This window comes from Nicotiana tomentosiformis, chromosome 8 (genome assembly GCF_000390325.3).
Source record: "Nicotiana tomentosiformis chromosome 8, ASM39032v3, whole genome shotgun sequence".
Lineage (NCBI taxonomy): Eukaryota > Viridiplantae > Streptophyta > Magnoliopsida > Solanales > Solanaceae > Nicotiana > Nicotiana tomentosiformis.
In genome coordinates this window covers 127,422,105-127,435,043 of record NC_090819.1, presented here as the reverse complement: position 1 = coordinate 127,435,043, position 12,939 = coordinate 127,422,105, and positions in this window count along the sequence as shown.

The window sequence follows — 12,939 nt, the reverse complement described above, 5'->3', positions numbered from 1 at the left end:
AGGAAGCAGTGAGATTCGTGGTCGAGATATCAACAATGGTCGAGGTCGAGCACCGTTGACGAAGCTGTAACGGCTTGTTCTCAAAATAGGATATTAAAGAGAATATTCTAGTAGATATTCTTTGTACTTGTACTATTAAGGTTTATTAGAAAAATATCTCATATAAATAGAAAAATAGACAATGATATAGGGTAGGTGACATTCATTTGATAAGAACAGACGTTTGACAAAAGATTCTCTCTTTTTCTATTACCAAGATACAAACACTACATTTTCATCAAGATTCTCGTTCATATTATTCCATACTTTTCTATCAGATCCGAGAATAATTCGAACATTCTAGGATTTGTCTGTCACTCATCATTTTTAGGAGGGACAATCATCTAGTTCATCCTTTATTGGGTGAATCACTTCTCCTATTTACTTAAATATCATTTATTATTATTTATTGCTATATTATTGCTCATAATTTTGGGATAGTTAATGCACACTGCTAACAATCTACCACAAGATCTGTTTAACATTAGTCACGCTTTCAGAACTCACATCTAGAAATATTATTATTAACTAGGTTTAACCCATTATCATATAAATTCAATTATTTTAACCAAAAGTTATATTTTTTGGTCAAACAACTACCAAGTAACTCGATTAAGTGTAACCTATAGACCAAAATTGTCGATTCGATAGGCTTTCTAGAGTTTTATTTTCTTTTTCAAGAAATAGATAATACTATTAAGATCATGAGAGTTACATGTCTTGCATAACATACATGCAAAAAATACTAATATTTGGAAACACCTCTCAAACTAGAGAGATAACTACACATAGTACATACTTACTAGAGATACATTTCCTAACTAGATAATAGAAATACACCATACATAGTAGACATTTGTGTTGGGAAGCGTGTCAGACTACTAGAGGAAAAAATATTTAAAAGAGAAAAAGCAATAAATTGCACAAGACAAGACAAGACAAGATTTATGTGGTTCGGTAATTTTTGCCTACTATACGGTCACACAAATAATAACCTTTATTAATTGAAGAGAAAGAAGAAGTTGTGAGGATGAGTTACAACTAAGAAGGGGATGCCTATTTATAGGCAGAGGAATCAGCTGAAATCTTCAGCAAAATGTGAACATGCGGCAGGACGACACTACGATTGTAAACCAATTTAATTCTTTCACATTTTGCAGTCTTTCCATGTGTCTCATTGCCACAATCTACGGGTCAATTTTTCTGAGATTCACTATGTGGCACCTACATTGTTAGAGTATTTATGGCAATCAAATCTCGCAACTAGCTTCTATTTGTGTGCACAAATCCAAATTGAGTCTCCCACCGTCACTCTACATCGTCATTCTCATCCCGCTGAACCTAGGTTCTAATACCAGTTTTTGGGCTTAACCAACCTAAAGATACTCTTAATATAGAATGATATTGTCTGTTTTGGGCCAACCCGCACAGTTTTTTCCAAAAGGACTCACACCATTAAGATATCTCTACACTTTATTTGTAAGCTCCCAATCTTTTATCTACCAACATGAGACTTTGTTTTCACATCCAAAGGTGTCGAGCACAGAAGCATTTTGTCGAGTACAGAAGCATTCTTACTCTATCATCGTCATTCTCATCCCCCTGAACCTAGGTTCTGATACTAATTTTTGGGCCCAACCAACCTAAAGATACCCTTAATATAGTATGATATAGTCCGTTTTGGGCCAAGCGGATAATTTTCATAGATTTTGTGGTTAATTCTATCTATATCTATACTATATTAAAAGCACGAAGGTGTAATAACCCGGCCTGTCGTTTCGGGAGTTATAGCCCCATTTCCCTCATTTTTGCTTCCTTTATGCTCTCAAGCTATATTATGATATACCAGGCTAGTTGGTTTGGTCCCGGAGCGGTTTCAGAGTCGAATAAGACACTTAGTCTCTAATTTAGAACCTTAAGTTGGAAAAGTCAACCGGATGTTGACCTATGTAAACGATCTCGGATTTGAATTATAATGGCTCTATTAGCTCCATTAGGTAATTTTGGACTTAGAAGTGCGTCCAGAATGTGATTTGGAGGTTCGTGGTAGAATTAGGCTTGAATTGGCGAAATTTGGAAATTTGGCAATTTCGGTCGGCAGTGGAAAATTTGATATAGGGGTCGGAATGGAATTCCGAAAGTTGGAGTAGGTTCGTAGTGTCATTTATGATGTGTGTGCAAAATTTGAGGTCATTCGGACGTGGTTTGGTTGGTTTCGGCATCGGTTGCCGAATTTGGAAATTTAGAATTTCTTAGGCTTGAATCCGAGGGTAATTTGATGCTTTGATGTTGTTTTGAGTGATTCGAAGGTTCGGCTAAGTTGGTATGTTGATATATGACTTGTTGGTGTTTTTGGTTAAGGTCTTGAGGGCCTCGGGGTGATTCCGGGTGGTTAACGAATTTGTCGGAGTTGGAAAATACAGCTGAAGCTGCTGCTACTGCTATTTTCGCACCTACGGAAGAAAGAGTCGCAAGTGTGAGGCCGCTGGTGCGTGTGGGGAGTTCGCATGTGCGGGCAATGCTGGGCTAGGAAGGTTGTGCAGGTACGAGTTGGAGGTCGCATCTGCGAGCCCGCAGGTGCGAAACCTGGGGCGCAAATGTGGAAAGGGAGATATTGGGCAGGCTTCGCAGAAGCGGAGGAAACGCATAGGTGCGCTTTCGCAGGTGCGAGAATTTGCTGCGCAGATGCGGAAAAAATGTAAGGCCAACGCTGGAGCGCAGGCGCGAAGGATTTGGCCGCACCTGCGAGCCCGCATGTGCGAGGCCTGGAGTGCAGGTGCGGAAGTTGGGGAATTAAGTGGAGTTAGCGGATGCGACACCTTGACCGCAGATGGCGATCCCACAGGCGTGGAAAAAGAGCCCGCAGGTGCGAAAACCTGGGCAAAAATCATAAATAGAACACTTCGTGAATTTGGTTTATTTCTACCATTTTCAAGTCGGTTTGTGGAGCTTTTGGAGTGATATTTGAAGGGTGATTCAAGGGCTATCAGTAAGGTAAGTTGCTTGAGCCCTAATACTTGTATATATGGTGATTTTCCGTTGTTTACTCATTGTAATTAGTGAAAAAGAGGGGTTAGGGCTTTGAAATTTTGGAGAAGTAATTTAAGGATTTGAAGGACCAAACGATGTCGGATTTTGATGAATTTGGTATGGTTAGACTCGTGAGTGAATGGGCTATCTAGTTTTCTAAATTTTTTCGGATTTCGAGACGTGGGCCCGGGGTCGGGTTTGAGCCAATTTCGGGTTTTGGTCTAATTTTGTAGCTTTTCCATTGGAATTCATTCCATTAGCGTATATTGATGGTATTGTATAGATTGTGAATAAATTTGGAGCATTTGGAGGCTGAGTCTAGAGGCAAGAGCATTGCGGGGTAGAGATTTGACCAGTTTGAGGTAAGTAATGATTGTAAATCTAATCCTGAGGGTACGAAACCCCGGATTTTATATCATTCTACTATTTTTAGTGATGCACATGCTAGGTGACGGGCATGTGAGCGTGCATTATTGGGGATTGTGACTTGGTCCGTCTCGTAGCAACTGTAAAGTTGCATACTTTGTTGAAACTATATGATATTTATATGTTTTAGAAAGAGTTTCTATAAATTGGGCGGAATGCCATGTTTGGGCCTTGTGCCAATGTTGTTTGCACCATTAGTGGCCTTTTCTTACTATCCTCTCATTGTTTTTGATTGAAAATCTATACTCAGTCATGGTTACACTTGTTTACTGCATAACTCAGTTTTATGAATCTATTTTTATGCATATAAATGTTGTTTTGGACTGAGCACCCTGTTTTACTGAAATGCCCGAGTGGCTTGAGAGGTTTATGACTAAGTGAGGCATATGGCCTGATTTGTGAGGATATTTATAGGATCAGGCTGCACGCCGCAGCATGTTTGATATCGGCCGAGGGCCTGATTGTGAGGATGAGTGTGGATCGGGGATGCCCGCCTGCAACATACTTTATTATTATAACATGTGAGTTGTCCGTGCAGCACGTGAGTTATCCGTGCAGATTATAGCGCTTGGGCTGAAGGAGCCCCTCCAGAGTCTGTACACACCCCCAGTGAGCATACGTACCTACTGAGTGCGAGTGCCAAGTGTTGAGTGACTGGGAGGCATGAGTGATTGTGAGGTATGCCCGAGTGGCAAGAGTGATTGTGAGGTATGCCCGAGTGGCATGAGTGACTGTGAGGTTTGCCCGAGGGGCTGTATATGAGTGATGTTTTGCCCGAGGGGCTGTTTATGATTTCATCATTTTTGCTCACCTTTGCATTTTTCCTCTGTTTGAAAAATGTTGAAAAATATCTTTAAATGATTTTTACTGGAACTGGGTTTAAACGAAATATTTTGATTCAAATCCTGATTTTAAAAAACATGTGGTATTTTACTGAGATTTCATGATATGAACGTTATATGTTTTATTGCTCGTCCATATTATTCAGTCTTTATTTATTGTTGTTACTTACTGACTTGGCATACTAATGTTACTCCTTGCACCTTGTATGCAGATCCAGGTGTAGCTGGACACGGTAGTGGTTGTTGATTATTTTGGTTGCATATTTTCTCGGGGATAGCAAGGTAGCTGTTTGGCGACCACAGCCCCTGCTCTTCTCCCTCTTATCTTCCTCTAGTTGTATTTAGCTATTTTCCAAGCTGAGTTAGCAATGATATTATTAGACAGATTGTAGTAGATGCTCATGACTAGTGACACCCCGATGTCGGGCTTTTCCTTCCGCACTTTTGTTTTGATTTGAACTCCTTTTTGAAGGTTTTTATGTTAAATAGCACTGAAATTATCTTTTAAATGAAAATATCGGTTTGTTTTGGAAATGATTCGGCTTGCCTAGTTCCACGATAGCCGCCATCACGACAGGGGTTTGTTTGGGTCGTGACAGATTGGTATCAGAGCCTAGGTTGCATAGGTCTTACGAGTCATGAACGGGTTTAGTAGAGTCTTGCGGATCGGTACGGAGACGTCTGTACTTATCTTCAAGAGGCTGCAAAACACTTAGAAAATTTTTACTTTCTTGTATTATATCGTGCGAAATTGATTCAGCTTGAAACATAACTCTTTGAATTCTTTCCACGCATTTGTATGCGCACATGAGCGCTCGGTATCATTTGTGTATCGCCGGCTTGTGATTCTATGAACGAGGTTCGAGATTTGTATTATGTGTTTTGGTGATGGGCTAGTTTGGAGGACTTGAGGCCAGGTTTAAACCGTAGCTTTGGCTCGGTAGCTTCAGTTGTAACCTGTACATTTGGACTCATATGTCCGGTAATGCACCTACGAGTGGAATTCGTGGCTCGATGAGCGGTGGAATGGATTTGTGATGAGTATGATGAAATTGCGGGATGTGTTAAGACAATTTGAATGTGATGAGAAGTGTTTCCTTGAAATGTAAAAGAAGGCCATTGGGCGCTTGATTTTTCGTTTTGATATGAGGAACGATCTCGAATGTAAATGTTTTGAAGGATCTTTCACGTTGTTAAATTGTGGGGCAAATTAAATTCTCATGTCTTCTCAATAAGTTTGGACTCAAGAAGAGTAAGTGATTGTGTAGTAATTGTGGTTGCAAATGGGTATTTTTGATATTAATGGCTCGAGAAAGATGATCTTCGAAGAAACTTAGAGTCGGTAATATTTTATTGGTTCAGGTGCGACAGAGATACATTTCGATTTGATGCAGCAGTTGAGTAGCAAAGTATGAGGGAAGACATGACGGGAAGTGTTTCGCGGTGGTTGAAGTACTAACAGGTCAAGTAGGAGAAGTAGAGGTTGAGAAGTTTCTTAAAGGAGATGATTTAACCGAAGTAAGAGTGGCAGATTAGCATAAGAATTCACTAGTAGGGTAGTCGTGCGCCTTCAGAAAGTGTAGAATGGTTTGGAATCGTGTTAGTATGTAAATCGGCCTGCAAACTCTATTTGGAGTAATGGTTAGTGTACAAAGGAAAAATTGAATATGGCAGAAAGGAGTGTGTTTGAAATGAATAGAGACGTGAAGATCTGATTATCGTGTCAGGTGAAATATGACTTGAGTTCGGAAGGTATTGTTGACGTACAGTTGATGTCAATAGGGAAAGTACAGACTTATACAAATGGTGGGCGAGCATGAACTTAGGAGAATTTACGGATTTAGTGGTCATTGCACTCAGTGCAGTGTCATTGGAAGATGTCGGTAAGGAATTCCACATGTGGGTTATCTCCTGTGTGTAGCTAGCGGTGGCGTGATGTTGATAAAGCTTTTGCGAGGAATATTACTTGCTACCCGGTAGGAGGTCGCGTGTATGATTTTGGCTGGAGATTCAGAATGTTCATGAAAGGCTTAATAAAAGACTACGAGAAGTCTGGCAGGTTAACGGTGCAATACCTTGGTAATTGAGAAGGAGAAATCCATACGGGTTCTAATTTTATATAATTACAACTTAAGTCTAAGTGGGGGAGTCTGCTATCGACGAGTTGATTGCACCGTTATGGGTCGTATTAGTTTTGGTTCGGGGTATACTGGTGAATCAGTTATGACTTGCAGAGGTCGAGATCGAGGATGACTCGAGTAAAGAAATTTCTGGACACAAGTTGTATTATACTCTATGGTTATATGAGGACCATAAAATAATTGAGTGGTTATTCACAGAGAATGTAGTGTACATGGAGCGAGAATTTGCTCGGTTGCGTAGGAGTGTGGGTTACTCTTTATTCCCTTGGGTGTTGGTGTGCTAATAGGGCACAAGTCATTTCGGTCCGTTTGGTCGGTTAATTCGAGATTTGAGTAGAGTGGATGACTCTCGAGAATGGTTCCAATAGATTCAAGATTTATAAATATGGCTAGAAAACTGGGAGTTGCATTGAACGGTGTTGAGACTCGTGGCATCTTATATAGTTGTGAATTATGCATTTCAGTATCAAGAAGGTGAAGAAAACAGTTTTAGGTTCACATAAAGTCTCTTCGGAGTAAGCATTTTTGGTTGTGGAACCTTTAGGATACATAAAAAGGGAATTCTGAGGCTTATAAGCCTTAGGGCGGCGTGATTCTATGCTAGAGTTCGTGGGGTAAGTTTTAGTTAAGGATAGTAGTGTTCTAACAAGGAAAAAGTAGCAATTTGAAGGCAATTTAGAAAGAACTTGGAGAAATAAGACAGCTTGGTAGTAGGCTGGGTTAGCACAGTAATGGGTATGATCGGTTCCTTGGGTACTTATGATGTGGCTAGTATCTACAGGTGTTTCGTGGCAATGCTCTCGAATTTGGCAACCTGTGTGTCTTGGTGGAGTTAGAGGAATTTAGTTCGGATAGCTTGGTTATGTGCAAATGGATTTCAAAGTGTTCATGATGGGTTCTACCATGGTTTGAACCGGATATTTTCTACTGTTGTACGGAACGTGTTGTGTGTTATGATTTTCTCCTAGAAAGAAGCAAGAAAAAGGTTTCTGACTAATAAGGTATGTAATTTTCTAGTGACTCAGAGTTGATAATGGAATTTTTATGCTTGTCACATGATGGCATAATAGATGTGGTGTGTTGTGCGGGAATAGGATTTACCTGTACAAGGTCATAATTCAGTTTTGAAGGAAAGGACATAAATTCTTAGGCAGCATGAACGGTTTTCGATGACTAGGTAAATGATATTACTATCTGGTATAGCTTGATGAGAGTGTACATTTCAGAAGGGGCAATGTGTGTTGATTTATGGGTACTTCGCTGGTATTGCGGCACTCTCCTGGTTAATCGACTGTTGATATTCAAATTTTTGCGATGTGGTACTGAAGAATTTTTTTAAGTATTTCTCATGAGATGATTGTGTATGAGAGAGGTGTTAGGCATTCGGGCGGTGGAGGTGGAATCAAATATGGTGATTCATGTGTTCTATGGAATTATAGATTGGGAGTTCTCAGGAACAGATTGTTTCATGGTTGTGGACTGTGAAGTTGTGGCCGGAGCTAGCCACACGATAGAAGGTATTATGATTCCGTCATTGTGGACTTTCAGAGGTTGTTTATCTATTGGTGGCTAACCATATTTGATTTGGGGCACATTGGTAGGCCCAATTAGGATGTGTATTCTACACCGAGCCATATTGATTGGCTCCATATTTCTATTATTGAAGGATGTTCCATTCGGTTGATGTGAAGCTTACTCGTGTTCTGAAATGATCTGTGAGTTATTCTTCTATGCTACGAGGAGTTGTGATTCGTTGGTTATATGCACATATGGTGCGGTTCTATTGTGGCCTTATAGCGGAATTTGAGCGAGAATAGTATTGGATATTGATTGGTTGATGACATATTGGTTATGTTCTTTCGGGTTTTATATGGCATGGTGTCGTTTTCTTCTCCGTGGTTATGGTAATGCACTTTGGGTACTTGATGTTGAATTGCGCATGGTTATTGATTTTAGCAGGGTGGCTTGAGGTGTTTCATATGGACCAGTATTTGGATAGGGTCGCGTATTACAACAGAGTTATGTGGAAATATGATCCCTCGTGTAAGATTCGTGTGTTATGGTTATGCGGTATGTGATGGGTTCTTAGCATTGCGTCGGGGTGGTACTCGTCGAGCTTGCGGAACGATTCTCCTGTTTGGGTCATTGTTACGATTGGTTACATTTGGAATGTTGCTATCTGGTATACAGATTGCACGGGTTGTGGCTTTAGATTGTATTGATGTTTCATATCACTAGAGTGGTCGTGTTGGATGAGACGAGGTCATTGGGCCTAGAATGGATGTTATCAGATTTAATTGTGGTATAATTGGGAGGATAATATCGGAAGTTGGCTTTGAGATTGGCTATAGTTCTTGTAGAAGGAACGGGAGCTCCATAACCTGTTGGTCTAATGAATGGTTATGAATTCGGTATGTTTCTTTCATGATCGGTAGTGTACGGAGGTTTTAGAAGGAGGTTTTGTCTGATACGAGGTTTATTACCGGCACTTGGTTGATTTGAGCCGATATTGTGATTAGAAATCATTGCTTTGAGCATTCGAGCTATGCTGTATTTGAATTTGAGTATTGGAGTTATGGTTACGGCTTTTGGTACAGCTTGTTCAGACTTATACGGTATGTAGATGCAAACTTCTGATCTTATAGGAAATTTCAGATGTTGGAAATTTGATTCGAAGGCTTGTGGGCTAGGTTGAATTGAGAAATTTCAGTTATGCTGTGCTATCAGACATGTATGGGATAGGGTGACGTGGGATCACCCCCGGGTATGTGCATAGGAAGGTTACACAACCATTTCTTGGCTTTTGGAACAACTCTCGACATGTTCGAGGACGAACGTATGTTTAAGTAGGGGAGGATGTAACGACTTGGCCGGTCGTTTCGGGAGTTATAGCCCCATTTCCCCCATTTCTATTTTCTTTATGCTCTTAAGCTATATTATGATATACTAGGTTAGTTGGTTTGGTCCTGGAGTGATTTCGGAGTGGAATGAGACACTTAGTCTCATATTTAGAACCTTAAGTTGGAAAAGTCAACCGGATGTTGACCTATGTGTAAACGATCTCGAATTTGAATTCGGATGGCTCTGTTAGCCCCGTTAGGTGATTTTGGACTTAGGAATGCGTCCAGAATGTGATTTGGAGGTCCGTGGTAGAATTAGGCTTGAATTGGCGATTTCGGTCGGCAGTGGAAAATTTGATATTAGGGTCGGAATAGAATTCCGGAAGTTGGAGTAGGTTCGTAGTGTCATTTGTGATGTGTGTGCAAACTTTGAGGTCATTCGGACGTGGTTTGGTTGGTTTCGGCATCGGTTGCCGAATTTGGAAATTTAGAAGTTCTTAGGCTTGAATCCGAGGGTAATTTGATGATTTGATATTGTTTTGAGTGATTCGAAGGGTCGACTAAGTTGGTATGTTTATATATGACTTGTTGGCATTTTTGGTTGAGGACCCGAGGGCCTCGGAGTGATTCCGGGTGGTTAATGAATTTGTTAGAGTTGGAAAATGCAGCTGAAGCAGCTGCTACTGCTATTTTCACACCTGCAGAAGAAAGAGTCGCAGGTTCGAGGCCGCTGGTGCGCGTGGGGAGTTCACAGGTGCGGGCAATGATGGGCTAGGCAGGTTGCGCAGGTGCGAGTTGGAGGTCACATCTGTGTGCCCGCAGGTGCGAAACTTGGGGAGCAGATGTGGAAAGGGAGATGCTGGGCAGGCTTCGCAGAAGCGGAGAAAACGCGCAGGTGCGCTTTGGCAGGCGCGAGAATTTGCTGCGCAGATGCAGAGAAAATGTGAGGCCAAGGCTGAAGCGCATGCGCGAAGGATTTGGCCGCACCTGCGAGCCTGCATGTGCGACGCCTGGAGCGCAGGTACGGAAGCTGGGGAATTAAGTGAAGTTCGCGGATGCGGCGCCTTGACCGCAGGTGCGGAAAAAGAGCCCGCAGGTGCGTAAACCTGGACAGAAACCATAAATAGAACACTTCGCGAATTTGGTTCATTTCCACCACCCGAGTGGCACGAGTGACTATGAGGTTTGCCCGAGGGGCTGTATATGAGTGATGTTTTGCCCGAGGGAATGTTTATGATTTCATCATTTTTGCTCACCTTTGCATTTTTCTTCTGTTTGAAAACTGTTGAAAAATATCTTTAAATAATTTTTACTGGAACTGGGTTTAAACGAGATATTTTGATTCAAATCCTGATTTTAAAAAACATGTGGTATTTTACTGAGATTTCCTGATATGAACGTTATATGCTTTATTGCTCGTCACTACTGCTCAATCTTTATTTATTGTTGTTACTTACTGAGTTGGCGTACTCACGTTACTCCCTGCACCTTATGTGCAGATCCAGGTGTAGCTGGACACGGTAGCGGTTGTTGATTATTTTGGTTGCAGATTTTTTCGGGGATAGCAAGGTAGCTGCTTGGCGACCGCAGCCCCCGCTCTTCTCCCTCTTATCTTCTTCTAGTTGTATTTAGCTATTTTTCAGGTTGAGTTAGCCTTGATATTATTAGACAGATTGTAGCAGATGCTCATGACTAGTGACACCCCGATGTTGGGCTTTTCCTTCCGCACTTTTGTTTTGATTTGAACTCCTTTGCGAAGGTTTTTATGTTAAATAGCACTGAAATTATCTTTGAAATGAAAATATCGGTTTGTTTTAGAAATGAGTCGGTTTGCCTAGTTTCACGATAGGCGCCATCACGACATGGGTTTGCTTGGGTCGTGACAGAAGGCCTTTAGCGAAATGCCGTTCGCCTTTTTTACCCTTTAAAACGTATTTTATATTGGACAAAATTATAATTTAAGTTACTTTCCTAGTATTTAGGGGTTTGAAATCAACTAAAAATTTAATTATTAGATATATACGTAATTAAACTATGTAAGAAGTCCTAATATTTAGAATTTTAAAATTATAAAGATTTGACCTTTAAATGATCTCGTGTCCTACAACGAAGGTTTTGCATTCAAGGTATGAACAAATTGATACTAAGATCGGCCCCCCGACAAGGGGTTTAGTATCCTAGGTGTGACCAAATTTACAATTAGAACGTTTCGTCTCTCAACTAAATTAGTAAATTCTCAAATTTTCTCGCCTAATCCGTAATGATCTTTTATATATATAAACTTCATTCAACAATTAGAACAAATAATTAAGAAATTATTTATTTAAAGTAGTAAAAGAGAAAAAGAGAGAAAGAAAGCATATCGGCAAAAGTCAATATTATTATGCTTCGACAAAAATAAAATACAAATTTTGATCTTCACCATTGGAAATAGAATTATTATTGACTATAAATATAAATAAAATAAAATATTTAAAATTTGATATAAGCTAATATTAAGAATTTGAATCAAGAGAAAATAAATTATTTATTTAATATCGAGAATAAATAATTAAGCATTTAAACTAACTAATTAGTAAAAGAATTTAATTCCATTCTTATCCAAATTCATCATATAAGTAAAATTATTTACGGCGCAGTCTTCCGGTGTTACGACATGGTGCTTTGCTCTATTTTCTTATTTCTTTCATCGCTAGTGCTCTAGCAAATTTATGTACTCAAAGATTTGTGTCAACTTAATAAATCGATTAATGTATATTATTAAGATTTAACTTAGTTAAAACGCAAACTTGAACAAACGAGGATGAATTTATGAAATAGTGGAAGACAATGTACTAGCTAAGTTGTCATTTTATTTTTATCAATTACAACAAATAGTCGTCTATAGTTTTTTATATATTAAATTAATTATTGTAAAATTTTCCGTCAATGTTAATCATTTTTAGACTATACATTGTTTACTTCTAGGAACTATATGACCAACGTCTTCATTCTCAAATCTTTAAAACAACAAATGATTCATTTTTAAATTTTGTATTAATTTGACGACTCTTGAAGAATTGAGATACAAATTTATAACAAATATCTAGTTACTTTAGATTCAGTATTATATCACATAAGTGGTAATAATTTTCATAACATATTCTCAAAAGATATATGCCCTTCAAATTCACACGAAATACACGTGCTCCAACACGGATCTAATATTTTTTATCATTTAAAAATAAATTTTATAAGAATTAATTATTTAAAATATTTTAAATTTTGGCGTTAATTTGCTAATGCTAGAATTATTTTAATACTAATCCACTCGAATAATGACACTTCAAAATCAATTATATGCTTCAACCGCTAACTTCAAGTCATTCTTTAGAGTAAATATGTTAGGGACGAGCATCTTTCAATAGTAAATTCTTTTATTTGCCTTGATTTAGTAGTTTTCTTAGTGACACGATCAACATTCATCATTTTCAGAAATTTATATTTTTATTTTATAACTCAAATATAAATTTTAAATAAATAAATTTATTTTGAGATAGGCTGCTAGTTACTACTATACATAAAGGAAAGCCAAGCAGCTTCCCCTCCTCGTGTGTGCTTGCGTTTAAGGAGGTAAAGTTC